Consider the following 10,788-nt stretch of genomic DNA (forward strand, 5'->3'; position numbering starts at 1 on the left):
ATACAAATGTCACCAGCAAACTGTGTTTATGTTCAACAGCACGTGCTCTGTGTGTGTATGGCTCATGGCAACATTTAAAGCTGTTATGAGATGCTTGCAGTAGGTTCAAGATCAGACACATCACCTGAGTCAGACCGTATGGTACCACCTGTTTTTTCACTCATTAGGTGTTTCAGGATTTATCAGAGGCTGCCCCTCTCATTCCTAAATCCTATTATTAGTCCGCAGTAAGTACTACTCACTTTCATATTCAAATTCCTTTATAGGCATGAATTAACCCAGCAGCCCTGCAAGGCTGGAATTGTTAACCTCTCTTTGGGAGTCTATGTGTTGGGGGAGAGACTAAGGATGAGATTCGCTCCCTTGCAGTGAGCCAGGGCAAGGCCTTCGCACCCTTAAACCCTCATGTATGTGGTGATCAGAACTCTGCACTGGGGGGAATTTTGCCCCATGCTAAAGAGCGAGTTCCTGTGTCCCAATCCACTGTTCAGATCACACTGCTCTCTGCTGTCCAGTGGGACTTGAACCTCAAAACAATGAGCCCAGTGGTCAGGTGAGGAGGATGTAACAAAGGCCCAGCTCTGCCTCCTAGACCAGCAGGGGCTGGGAAATGATCTGCTGAGCCCTCAGGGAGCCCAGCAGGCTTCGCCCAGCCTCAGAACACTCAGCTTCTCAGTCACTCTGAGCCCTCTGGTTCATTGTCAAGGAAGATTAAGCTACAGCAAACAGAGGCCACTTTACTTCTGAATGAGAGCATCCACCCTGGGGTTTAAAGTGTTCTGACTTCACCACTTTATGCAATTCATCGTCACTTTCCTGAGCATCCCACGTACATACACCCTTGAGTAGTGATATTAAACTCCAGAGAAATTCTTATCCCGTCCCTCTGTGGGAGGAAAGATCTCTGTGCTCCTGATTAATGGAGGGACGGAATGGGGATTCCGAAGCCCCCCCCCAGGGATCACGGATTCCATAAATGTTCAGCCCTAAAGATATCTGAATGGGTTTTTAAATTCAGTGGCAATCCCGCTGTTTGTTAGAGCACTGTCACAAAGCTACAGCTTTCTTACATAGGTACTTATGTATTCTGGCTAGTGCTGCTTTTTCTGGTCTAAAATTTGTATTTTTTAAATCTGAAAAGAAATGCAAAAGCACAGCATGTAATATATGCATGCTCAAAGAATATACAACACTGAGTGAACTAAGAGAGGTGCTTGATATGCAGAGACAGCTTATAAAAACCAACTGATGGGGAAGCTCCAGAAATACAGAGCACATCTTTCTGAATTCTGCTTGCTTTGTGATCCAGAAAGGAATATTCCTTTTTTATAAATTTGCCAAATCACTTAGGACCTGATTCAAAGCTATTGGGATCGATGGAATGCCTCCCATTGACTTCAATATGGTTTTAGGATCAGACTCTTAAGCCAGTAATTCTCAGTCTACCATATGAGCAGAGTATGTTTTTTTACTACTAAAGTGGTAGTCAGTAGAATGTTATTTGAGGGAAAAGTTAAATAGAATTCTTTGAGGGAGTCAGCAAGCATGTGGACAAAGGCGATCCAGGCTCTTAAGCAAACTAAGCAGTGATGGGATAAAGAGGGAAGATCCTCTAATGGATCAGTAACTGGTTAAAAGATCAAGGGGGAAAAAGGATAGGAAACAATGGTCAGTTTTCACAGTGGTGAGGGGTAGATAGCGGGGTCCCCCAGGGGTCTGTACTGGGAACTGTTCTATTCAACATATTCATAAATAATCTGGGAAAAGGGGTGAACAGCAAGGTGGCAAAGTTTGCAAATGATACAAAATTACTCAAGATAGGTAAGTCCAAAGCTGACTCTGAAGAGTTACAAAGGGATCTCACTAGGGTGACTAGGCAACAAAACGGCAGATGATAAATGTAAAGTAATGCACATTGGAAAAAATAATCCCAACTATACATACAAAGTGATGGGGTCTAAATTAGCTGTTACCACTCAAGAAAGATCTTGGAGTCATTGTTGATCTCTGAAAACAACCGCTCAATGTTCAGTGGAAGTTGAAAAAGCTAAAAGAATGATAGGATCCATTAGGAAAGGGATAGGTAATAAAACAGAAACATCATAATGCCATTATATAAATCTAGGGTACACCTACACCTTGAATACTGTGTGCAGTTCTGGTTGCACCATCTCAAAAAAGATATATTGGAATTGGAAAAAGTGCAGAGAAGGGCAATGAAAATGATTAGGGGTATGGAACAGCTTGCATGTGAGGAGAGATTAAAAAGATTGGGACTGTTCAGTTTAAAAAAGAGACGACCAAGGGGGAGATAAGAGGTCTATAAAATCATCAATGGAGAAAGTGAATAGGGAAGTGTTATTTGCCCTTTCATATAACACAAGAACCAGGGGTCACTTGATTAAATTAATACACAGCAGGCTTAAAACAAACAAGATGAAGCACTTTTTCACACAATGCAGGGTCAGCCTGTGGAACTCATTGCCAGGTGATGTTGTGATGGCCAGAAGTATAATTGGGTTCAATAAAGAATTAGATAAGTTCATGGCGGATATGTCCATCGATGGCTATTACAGAAGATGGTCAGGCACGTAACCCCACGCTCTGGGTGTCCCTAAACCGGTAACTGCCAGAACCTGGGACTGGACGACGAGATGGATCACTTGAAATTGCTGTGTTCTGTTCATTCTGTTTGAAGCATCTGGCATTGGCCACTCTCTGAGTTGGGATAATGGGCTAGCTGGACCATTGGTCTGACCCAGTATGGCCATTCTTTGTTCTTACAAAGGTAAGTGACGGCTAAATAAAGTATATTGGATGACTGATGGAAAAAATTGCTAAATAAATTGGTTGCTGCATATTATCTGACCATCTGGAGAGACAATTTATTGGATGCATAATGCCAAAATTTGTCAGATGAGTTCTTAGTAGCAAATTATTTGACCAGCTCTTCTAGGGTGATATTCACTTCTGTGCTGTGGGACAGGATTCATAGGCCTTTTGCTAGGCCTAAGCACAAGGGTGAGTTTGACTCACTGAGAATAATATGGTTATCAAATTGGTAAAGTCTCCCTAATAAAATGAGAGGGTTGTCCTTATTAATCCTGCATGATACGTTCTCCTAGAATTCCTGAACCTATGTGTGCTCCCATAACATGTGGAGAACATGCATGTTTTCTCCTCTGTAAATGAGATAATCCTACTGCAGTCTCCCCTTATACCGTGCAATGTGACATTTCCAAGCTCAGAGTGGCAGTACCTAGGCACTGGACCATACCATCTGGCTAGCATCAGAAACATTGTCAGTTGCCATTCAGCAAGATAGAGAGATGGGCCAGTGGCTTTACATGTTCCCCTTTGTGCAGGAGGTAGAAGACCAGATCAAGACCCCACATTCTATCCTCTAGCTTTGCACAGAACTCCTGTTGCTGCCAAGGGGAGTCTTGCTCGTGGAACAATGGAAGAATATGCCCCACAACGAGGCTGGGAGGATAATGTGCTGCCAGGTCCATTTGCACATAATGTGAGTTCTTTTTAGTTTTTCTTTATACTGGACTTCCAGTGTCCAGCGATTGCCTCTACCCCTAAACACTGAAAGTCAGCCTTGTGCAAAGAGCCAAGATAAAGCATCATTTAAGTCAACGTGAACACCCCGTTCCCAAGCAGGAGGATAACGGGAGGGTCTGAAATTCCCAACCACAACCTAAAAAATGAGTGGCAAATTGGAATTAACCCCCACTGCAGGACAGAGAGAGACACAGGTTTGGAACAGCAATCCTAGAGCAATGGAATTCCACCTGTGCTGTGACAGCAACTCAGTGTTATTCAGTGGAATTCTCTCTGCGGGTCATAAATTGCCCTCCCGGAGGGGTGGAATTTTCAGGTTTCAGGACTGTAAATTGAGAAAGGCTTAAAACTATTGCAGAGTTGTTGGGGGACCACACCTCTATGAACCCCTCTCCCCCACGCCCACATTCTGAAAAGGGATGGACAGAAAAAGGGCTTAAGGGAGTTTGCTCCACTCATCAGCTGCGTGGATCAAAACCGAATTCCTGAGAACATAGAAGACTGGGGTGTTTTTGAACAACTGCCCTTCTGAAAGTAAATGATACCAGGCCACTGAATTCTTTTAGCTATCAGCAGAGCATGACATCGTTTTTGGATTTAGAATAGATACTTTTTTTCCCCTCCACCACCATCTGCTTTTTCGCTCTAGTCTTCACAGTTCAAAAGCTGCTGCTGCTGACTGGGGAAAACCAAAACCAAAAGACACATTGGAGACTCCTAATCATTAAAAAAAAACCCAACCTGGAGCAAATTTTATTGCTCGTGAAAGTGAGGAACTTGCAGCACTTGTTAGAGGTTGGGACTGTTCTGGTTTCCTCCTCACACACATGGCTCTGCCAGCCCCTGCTGTCTATACATACCAACTATGTTACTTTATGGTGGCAAGTGACTTTGTAAGACGGAAAAATGTCCACTAGGGAGAAAGTTTAAACTACCAAGCTCAGTTCAAACCAATGGTGCAAGTAAGAAGGCAAGGACAGTGTGATTACAAGGGTTGACATCTCATGAAGCTCCATAGCTAGAAAAAACTGTCCATCACTGGAAAGATTCCAGTGCTCCATTTTCCAGTGTTGAATGGCCGGAGTTTCTAGATCTCAGTCTAAAATCTTATAGCAGCATCTATTGCCACAGTGTCTGAGTTTCTTTCCCTGGTGCCATGCCTTGAAATCATCATTTGTCCCTCAAGTCAGGAAAAATATAGGTCATTTACCAAGAAGACCAGCATGTTCTCAGCATCTTATACAACCTGGGCCAATCTGTCCCTGCATTCAATAGAAAGGACTGTATATTCCATGGGATCAACTCAATGATGCTTCCAAGTAACCAATGCTGCTGACTTTTATTCCCAAGTGGAAATACTGCAGCTCAATGGAGGGATTTAATCCCAAAGCAATTTCAGAGTCTTGCTTAAAGAGTTTGGATTGTTTCTCTTTAAAAATGTCTGAACACCGAGCTGACTTTGATGGGCAGGAAAGAGTTTTGGCATTTACGCCTAGTTTAGGGACAGTTGTCCAAGGAAAGACCAAACAATAAAAAAGCCCATTTTAAAAACCCCTGTATTGAAGGTCATGCTGACAAACGCTCAGAGTTATTTGTAGGTTATAAAATTGCAGGTTATTTTATAACAGTCATAAAATTGCTGCAGAATGTTTCTCTGAAGCTGGATGGGATTCCACTTTTTAGCACATGGAAACTACTTGGCTAGACTGTTGCGGTGATTTGACCACGTTAAATAGTTTTGCATAGTGAGAAGAGCAGGGGACTAGGAGTTTGGGAGCTGGATGTTCAACCTGAGACCCCTGAAAGGAACGTGTTTTTCAGCAAGTGCTGAGCACCCATGCCCGAACCCCTGTGATGGGGGCTGTATAAATAGATAGACAAATCTCCAAGTTTTTGAGAGAGCTTTGATTGTGGATGAGAATATCCATAGGAACATGCCATCCATCCATTATAGGTAAGAGGTGAAACATGAGTTTCCTACTTGTAGATGTTGGTGTAATAAGTGTCCAGTTAATCCCTCCAGCTGTAATTGTGATGAAATTCATTAGCATGCTTTGGCATTACCACCTGTCTCTAATATCCAGCTCCAGATATGACACCAGTGTAGGAATGAATGGGTGCTTATTCTCCCACACAGATCTTCTGTTTCTCGAATTGCCTGCGCAGTCAATTTCTCTAACTGTGTGTGCATTGGAAGACAAGATATCATTGCCATAAACACTCAGGAGGAACAAATAATGTGCTCTTACTCTGTATGGTCTCCTGCTGTCCTCATTTGTATTCTGGACAGCGCTGGGGAGCGTTCATTTCACACATGAATGGGCTGAGGCCATTTGAGATGTACCTGTGCTCTGTGGAACTCTGGGAAGTTCTGCAAACTGCAGGAACACGCAGTAGCTTGGAGACTGATCCAAGGCCCATTGAAATAAATGGGAAAGTTTTCATTGACTTCCTCAGGCTCTGAATAGGGCTTAGATGGTATTGTGCGTCGAATTAGGCTGACTTGCTGCAGGGACAGCGTGCACTGTGATACATATTGATGTGACACTCATTGACTGTGTCGTGGCAGAGCAAGATGCAGCATCTTGCAAGTATTGTGTGATGTCGATGCTACTGCTCTGCTGTCGCCACCTTTGCTCATAGATTTCAGGCTGCTGCTAGCTATGATGGGATTAGTATCCCTGTTGTATACTGGGTTCCAGAGCAAACCGAGATTTCTGTAACTCCGGTTCTAGCTGCAAAGGTATGAATGAAATCAACTGCTCCGTCATGCCAATAGTCTGACCTCTGCGCCGTCCTAACCTGTCCTAGAGCTGTGTGTGGATAACGGTCTAGTCCAGCGGCTCCCAAACTTTATTGGTTCCCATGTCACTTTCTTAAAAAATGGTCGTGAAGTGAATGGATGGAATTTCATGCTCACGTACCCCAGGGTACACTGGAACAGGGTGCTCTGCCCCTTTAAGAGTGAGGGGGTCTGAGGCCAGGTGTATTATCAGCTCCAGCTGGGAAGGGGTCAGGTGATGCCTGTGAACAGGCTGAGACAGTCCAGTTGGAAGAGGCTCCTGTGGCAGAGTGAAAGCTGCTGGGCCAGGCAGTGGAATAGCTTTTTTTGGTGAGGTTTTGTTTTAATTAATACACTGTGTGCTAAGCGGGGAGACGGGCATAGAGTTAATCCTTCCTGGGCTAGGGAGACAGGCCAGCAGCCCTTCAGAAACATACCGCAATTTAGGACCCCCATGTCTAATCCCTGTTCAAAAGGCCTAGGGGCGTCCTAACCCATAGGAGACACCGACAAAAAGAGAAGGGTGGAAGGTGATGGACACTGAGTTAATCTTCTCAGGAGCAGCGGATGGAGAAGCTGAGAGGATTCTGCATCCACTTAATAGCCAGAGCTTTTAGTCTGGCCCTGAGCCGAAAGCCACTCAAATCCTTAGGTGCATTCCTATTATCTCAGATTTAGGAAGGTGCTTAAGAACTGCTTTTCCCTTAGTGCGTTGGTTCAGGCACTAATTCCTCACCAGTTCAGCTTGGCCTGGGGGACTGGATTCACCCATGTGTAACTAGCTGCCTGTTGTTTTTTGGTTTTTCAATTAAAAAACCACAGCAAGCACAGAAATCCATCGTAGCCAGTGTTAGCTTTATGTGACAGGAATTATAATGGACAAATTGCTTTGCCCCTTTGCAGATTTTAGGGGCTGTTATTAAATAGCTCCTGTTTTCGGAAAAAAGATGCAGATGAGCTGAACTGGTATGTCATGTTGGGAGCTGTTTAGAGGCCTGAAAATGACTAGGCTAGTATATTATCCATATAGTATATAATCTCTACCTAGGAAGGGCCTACCAGCTTTAGTCATGGAAGTGCTGGGAACTCCCCGGAATGAAATTCAGCAGTGCTGGTGAATCCTGATTGTCTCACACTGTGATTCCCCAAAATCTAGTTACAGGAGAAGACTCTCTTCCTCCAAATATTGTCGTCTTTCGCACACGTACAGGAGAAATTACTTGCTCACACACTCACTCCTCTCTCTCCAAAGCAGACAAGCTGTTCTCTCAAACCTTCCAACACTCACATCTCCCTTCTCGCCCCCGTGAACAAACAAACATGCTCATAAGCAACTTGGGTTACTCTGGATCCAATATCATGTCCTCGGGGTCACTGCATTGGGACGTCGCTTCGTTGCTTTTGACGTTGCTTCCTGCTGCAGCATAGTCCTTCGGGGCAGAGCAAACTTCCTAAGCAAACGTCATCATCTCACAGAACACAGTGCCCCATTGAACGCCAGTGAGCCGTCCCTTCGATGTTACCTCCCTGGCAAGTGAATGTGCTAACGGATGGCACTGCCTATAGCTGGTCATGTGGAAATTTGTCCATGTGTCCTCTCCCCCCTCCATACTCCCACGTCTCCCTTGTCAGCGGGCTGCATGACAGCCTGTGCTTCCCCCTCCCACCCTCTGTCCTGAAGGATCTACACAGCCAAAAACTAAGACACCAGGGTGGCTTGGTAGTGGTGCCAGTGCGATCCTGTTCTGCCGTCCCTGCCACAGTGTAAGGAAACATCTGCCCTTTAACTCAGCTTGTCTATATTTTTCATTCACTTATAACCACCACTTCAGCGCCGGGAGCACTGCCAAAGAGAATCACATGCTGTCCTGCCTCTGCGGGAGCCCCAGCACGCTGAGCGGAGTTTGCATTTCAGCTGCCTCCCTGAGCAGCTTTCTTCTTAACGCTGCCAATGCAAGAGACCCTCGCCAGGTTCCTGCAGAGGGGAGAGGCTAACCCGCGTGGGGTGCAGCCATTCCCCAGCATGCTTTTGCTCAGTCTCAAGCAGGTCTCTCAAGTCTCCCTCCTTTGGGTCCCAGAGTGACGCAACAAGTTTGGCATCCTCTCAGAGTTAGGTCAGCCGGGCAGCAGAAGAGGTGGGAATAGAACCCTGGTCTCCTGAATGAATAACATGCTGTGTCTCTCATTTTAGGTCTTTGTCACACACTGGGGCTTTGGCACGTTGAGAAGTGCGGCCTCAGGAGGAATTTAATAGGCTCCTGCAGAAATCGACCCCTCTTCTTCAGACTGTAATGTTCTTGAGGAGCAAACTCTGTAGTGAAAGTCGCAAAGGTCCTTTCCCATCTGAGCTCCCACTTTTTGTAACTAATCTCAGAAACGAAGCACAAAATGGAACATGAGTATTTAAAATGGATGTTAGTTACCTGTGTTGATTCAGTGCCCAACGGCCCGACCCCGCAAGGCGCTGAGCACCTCCTGGGACGTGCTGTGTACTCTTAGCTCCATAGAAGGGAGTGGGAGTCGAGGGTGCCCAGCACCACACTCCAAATTCAGGAATGGTTGCTGCTCCCAAGGCTGAAAATTGGGCCCTCCTCTGGAAGGAGAAACGACATAATTGAAATAACATTAAGGGCGTGTAACACAAGCTCACTTACCAGCGCCAGGAAATGGAAAGTGATAGCCGAGCTATTTAGGCAGCATTTCAAAATACATATGATTGATTTACCTGACCAGCTACGTCCACGTACATTCGTAGAAGTCCGTTCTTCTCTCAGTAGGGCACAGAGCCTGCTTTATTTTTAAATAACACATGACTTCATGCGTGGACCACGGGGCCGGCTCTGCAACACTTACTCGTGCCGAGTAGTCCTTATATGAGCACTCCAACGGCGTTCACAAGAATAAACACTGTACAGTGTGAGCAAGAGTCTGACCTGCTGCAGACATAACAACACTCCTGCATTTACTTTGTCATTCAGGGATTCTGATGCTCCCTGCTAACCCTTGCAAATATAACTGATTGACACCCCTTCTCCATCTTTTCTCTGTATTAGAATGATGTGTCTACCGAGAGTAGCTCATCTGTCTAAACACACACACACACACACACACACACACACACACACGACATTAGCTGTTGTGCCATGAATTGCATGACAGTAGCCCCATCGTGCAAGGAACTGCACAGATGCATAGGAAGAGACAGACAGTCCCTGTCCACAAAGTCTACAGACAAGACCGACACAGGGTGGGAGAAAGGAAGTATGTTCTACAGGTGGGGAACTAAAGCACAGAAGGACTTGTCTAAGAGCCCCAGGAAGTCCGTGTCAGAGGGTAGGTCTACACTTACCTCCAGGTCCGGCGGTAAGCAATCCATCTTCTGGGATCGATTTATCGCGTCTTGTCTAGACGCGATAAATCGATCCCGGAAGTGCTCGGCGTCAACGCCGGTACTCCAGCTCGGCGAGAGGAGTACGCAGCATCGACGGGGGAGCTTGCCTGCCGCGTCTGGACCCGCGGTAAGTTCGAACTAAGGTATTTCGAATTCAGCTACGTTATTAACGTAGCTGAATTTGCGTACCTTAGTTCAAAGTGGGGGGTTAGTGTGGACCAGGCCAGAGCCAAGAGTTGAATCCAGAATCTCTAGCAAATCTTGCATAACCACAAGATCATCCTTCCTCTTTGTTCCATAAAGAAATGAACTGTTTGTGTAAGTATGAGAAATAAATGCGAACCTGTCGCTTGGAATTATCCTTAGTTCTCTTGCCATTTCAGCCATGAGGTTATGCTGTAGAGTTTTAACCTTTCACCGCCATATTCTCCTACCTATTTTTCCCCCCAGTAAAAATATCTAAAGGGGGTATTTTCAAAACATCCAAGAAATCCTCAGGCAATACGAAATCTGGGCAGCACACCACAGGAGGTGATGTTTTCTATGAAGTGCTTTGATTTGGTAGATAGGAGAACAGGAAAAAGGCATTCTTTTGGTCTCCTTTGGTCGCCCCAACATGACTGTTAAATTTCACTCTCATGAGTACTGTGAGCAGTAGAGCTTTGATGCCTAGCCCTTTGCATGCCTTAAGGTTTGTCAGATGTTTCTGTGAGTATGAGTGGTTTGCAGGATGTTACTCTCGGAGCCCTTGCAGATATATTGGAATTCAGGCTTTGAATTCATAGCTCCGTTTGGGATTGGGGACTGTTTGATATTTCTTTTATTTTCAGAAGAGAAGTGTTTGTGTTTAAGCGCCAGAAGATATTAACCAAGGGCATTTTTTTTTCTGTCTTGCTCCTAGTGGAGCAAGGATAATTCTGGTTATCTGCTTTGTTCCTAATCACATCTCACACATGGCTGCCCCCAGGAGATTTCAGCACGCTAGCGAGGAGCCTGACTTTTCCATATCTCTAAGTCCCCTTCAGCTTCCATTTGGCCTGAAGTTATC

At 45.3% G+C, this 10,788-nt stretch overlaps 1 protein-coding gene across 2 annotated transcripts in view; it reads right to left on the reverse strand.

Annotated features, from left to right (window-relative positions):
- LOC112058986 (uncharacterized) overlaps positions 1-9,157 on the reverse strand; it is a 50,788-nt gene extending 41,631 nt beyond the window's left edge. For both annotated transcript variants that reach the window (XM_065563374.1, XM_065563372.1), the window contains exons 1-2: positions 9,075-9,157; positions 8,773-8,942 (exon numbers count right to left, since the gene is read on the reverse strand). The gene's annotated coding sequence lies outside the window, so the exon portion shown is untranslated. The remainder of the gene's footprint in view (positions 1-8,772; positions 8,943-9,074) is intronic.
- Positions 9,158-10,788: the final 1,631 nt, after the last annotated feature.

Source organism: Chrysemys picta, chromosome 12 (genome assembly GCF_011386835.1).
Source record: "Chrysemys picta bellii isolate R12L10 chromosome 12, ASM1138683v2, whole genome shotgun sequence".
Classification (NCBI taxonomy): Eukaryota; Metazoa; Chordata; order Testudines; family Emydidae; genus Chrysemys; species Chrysemys picta.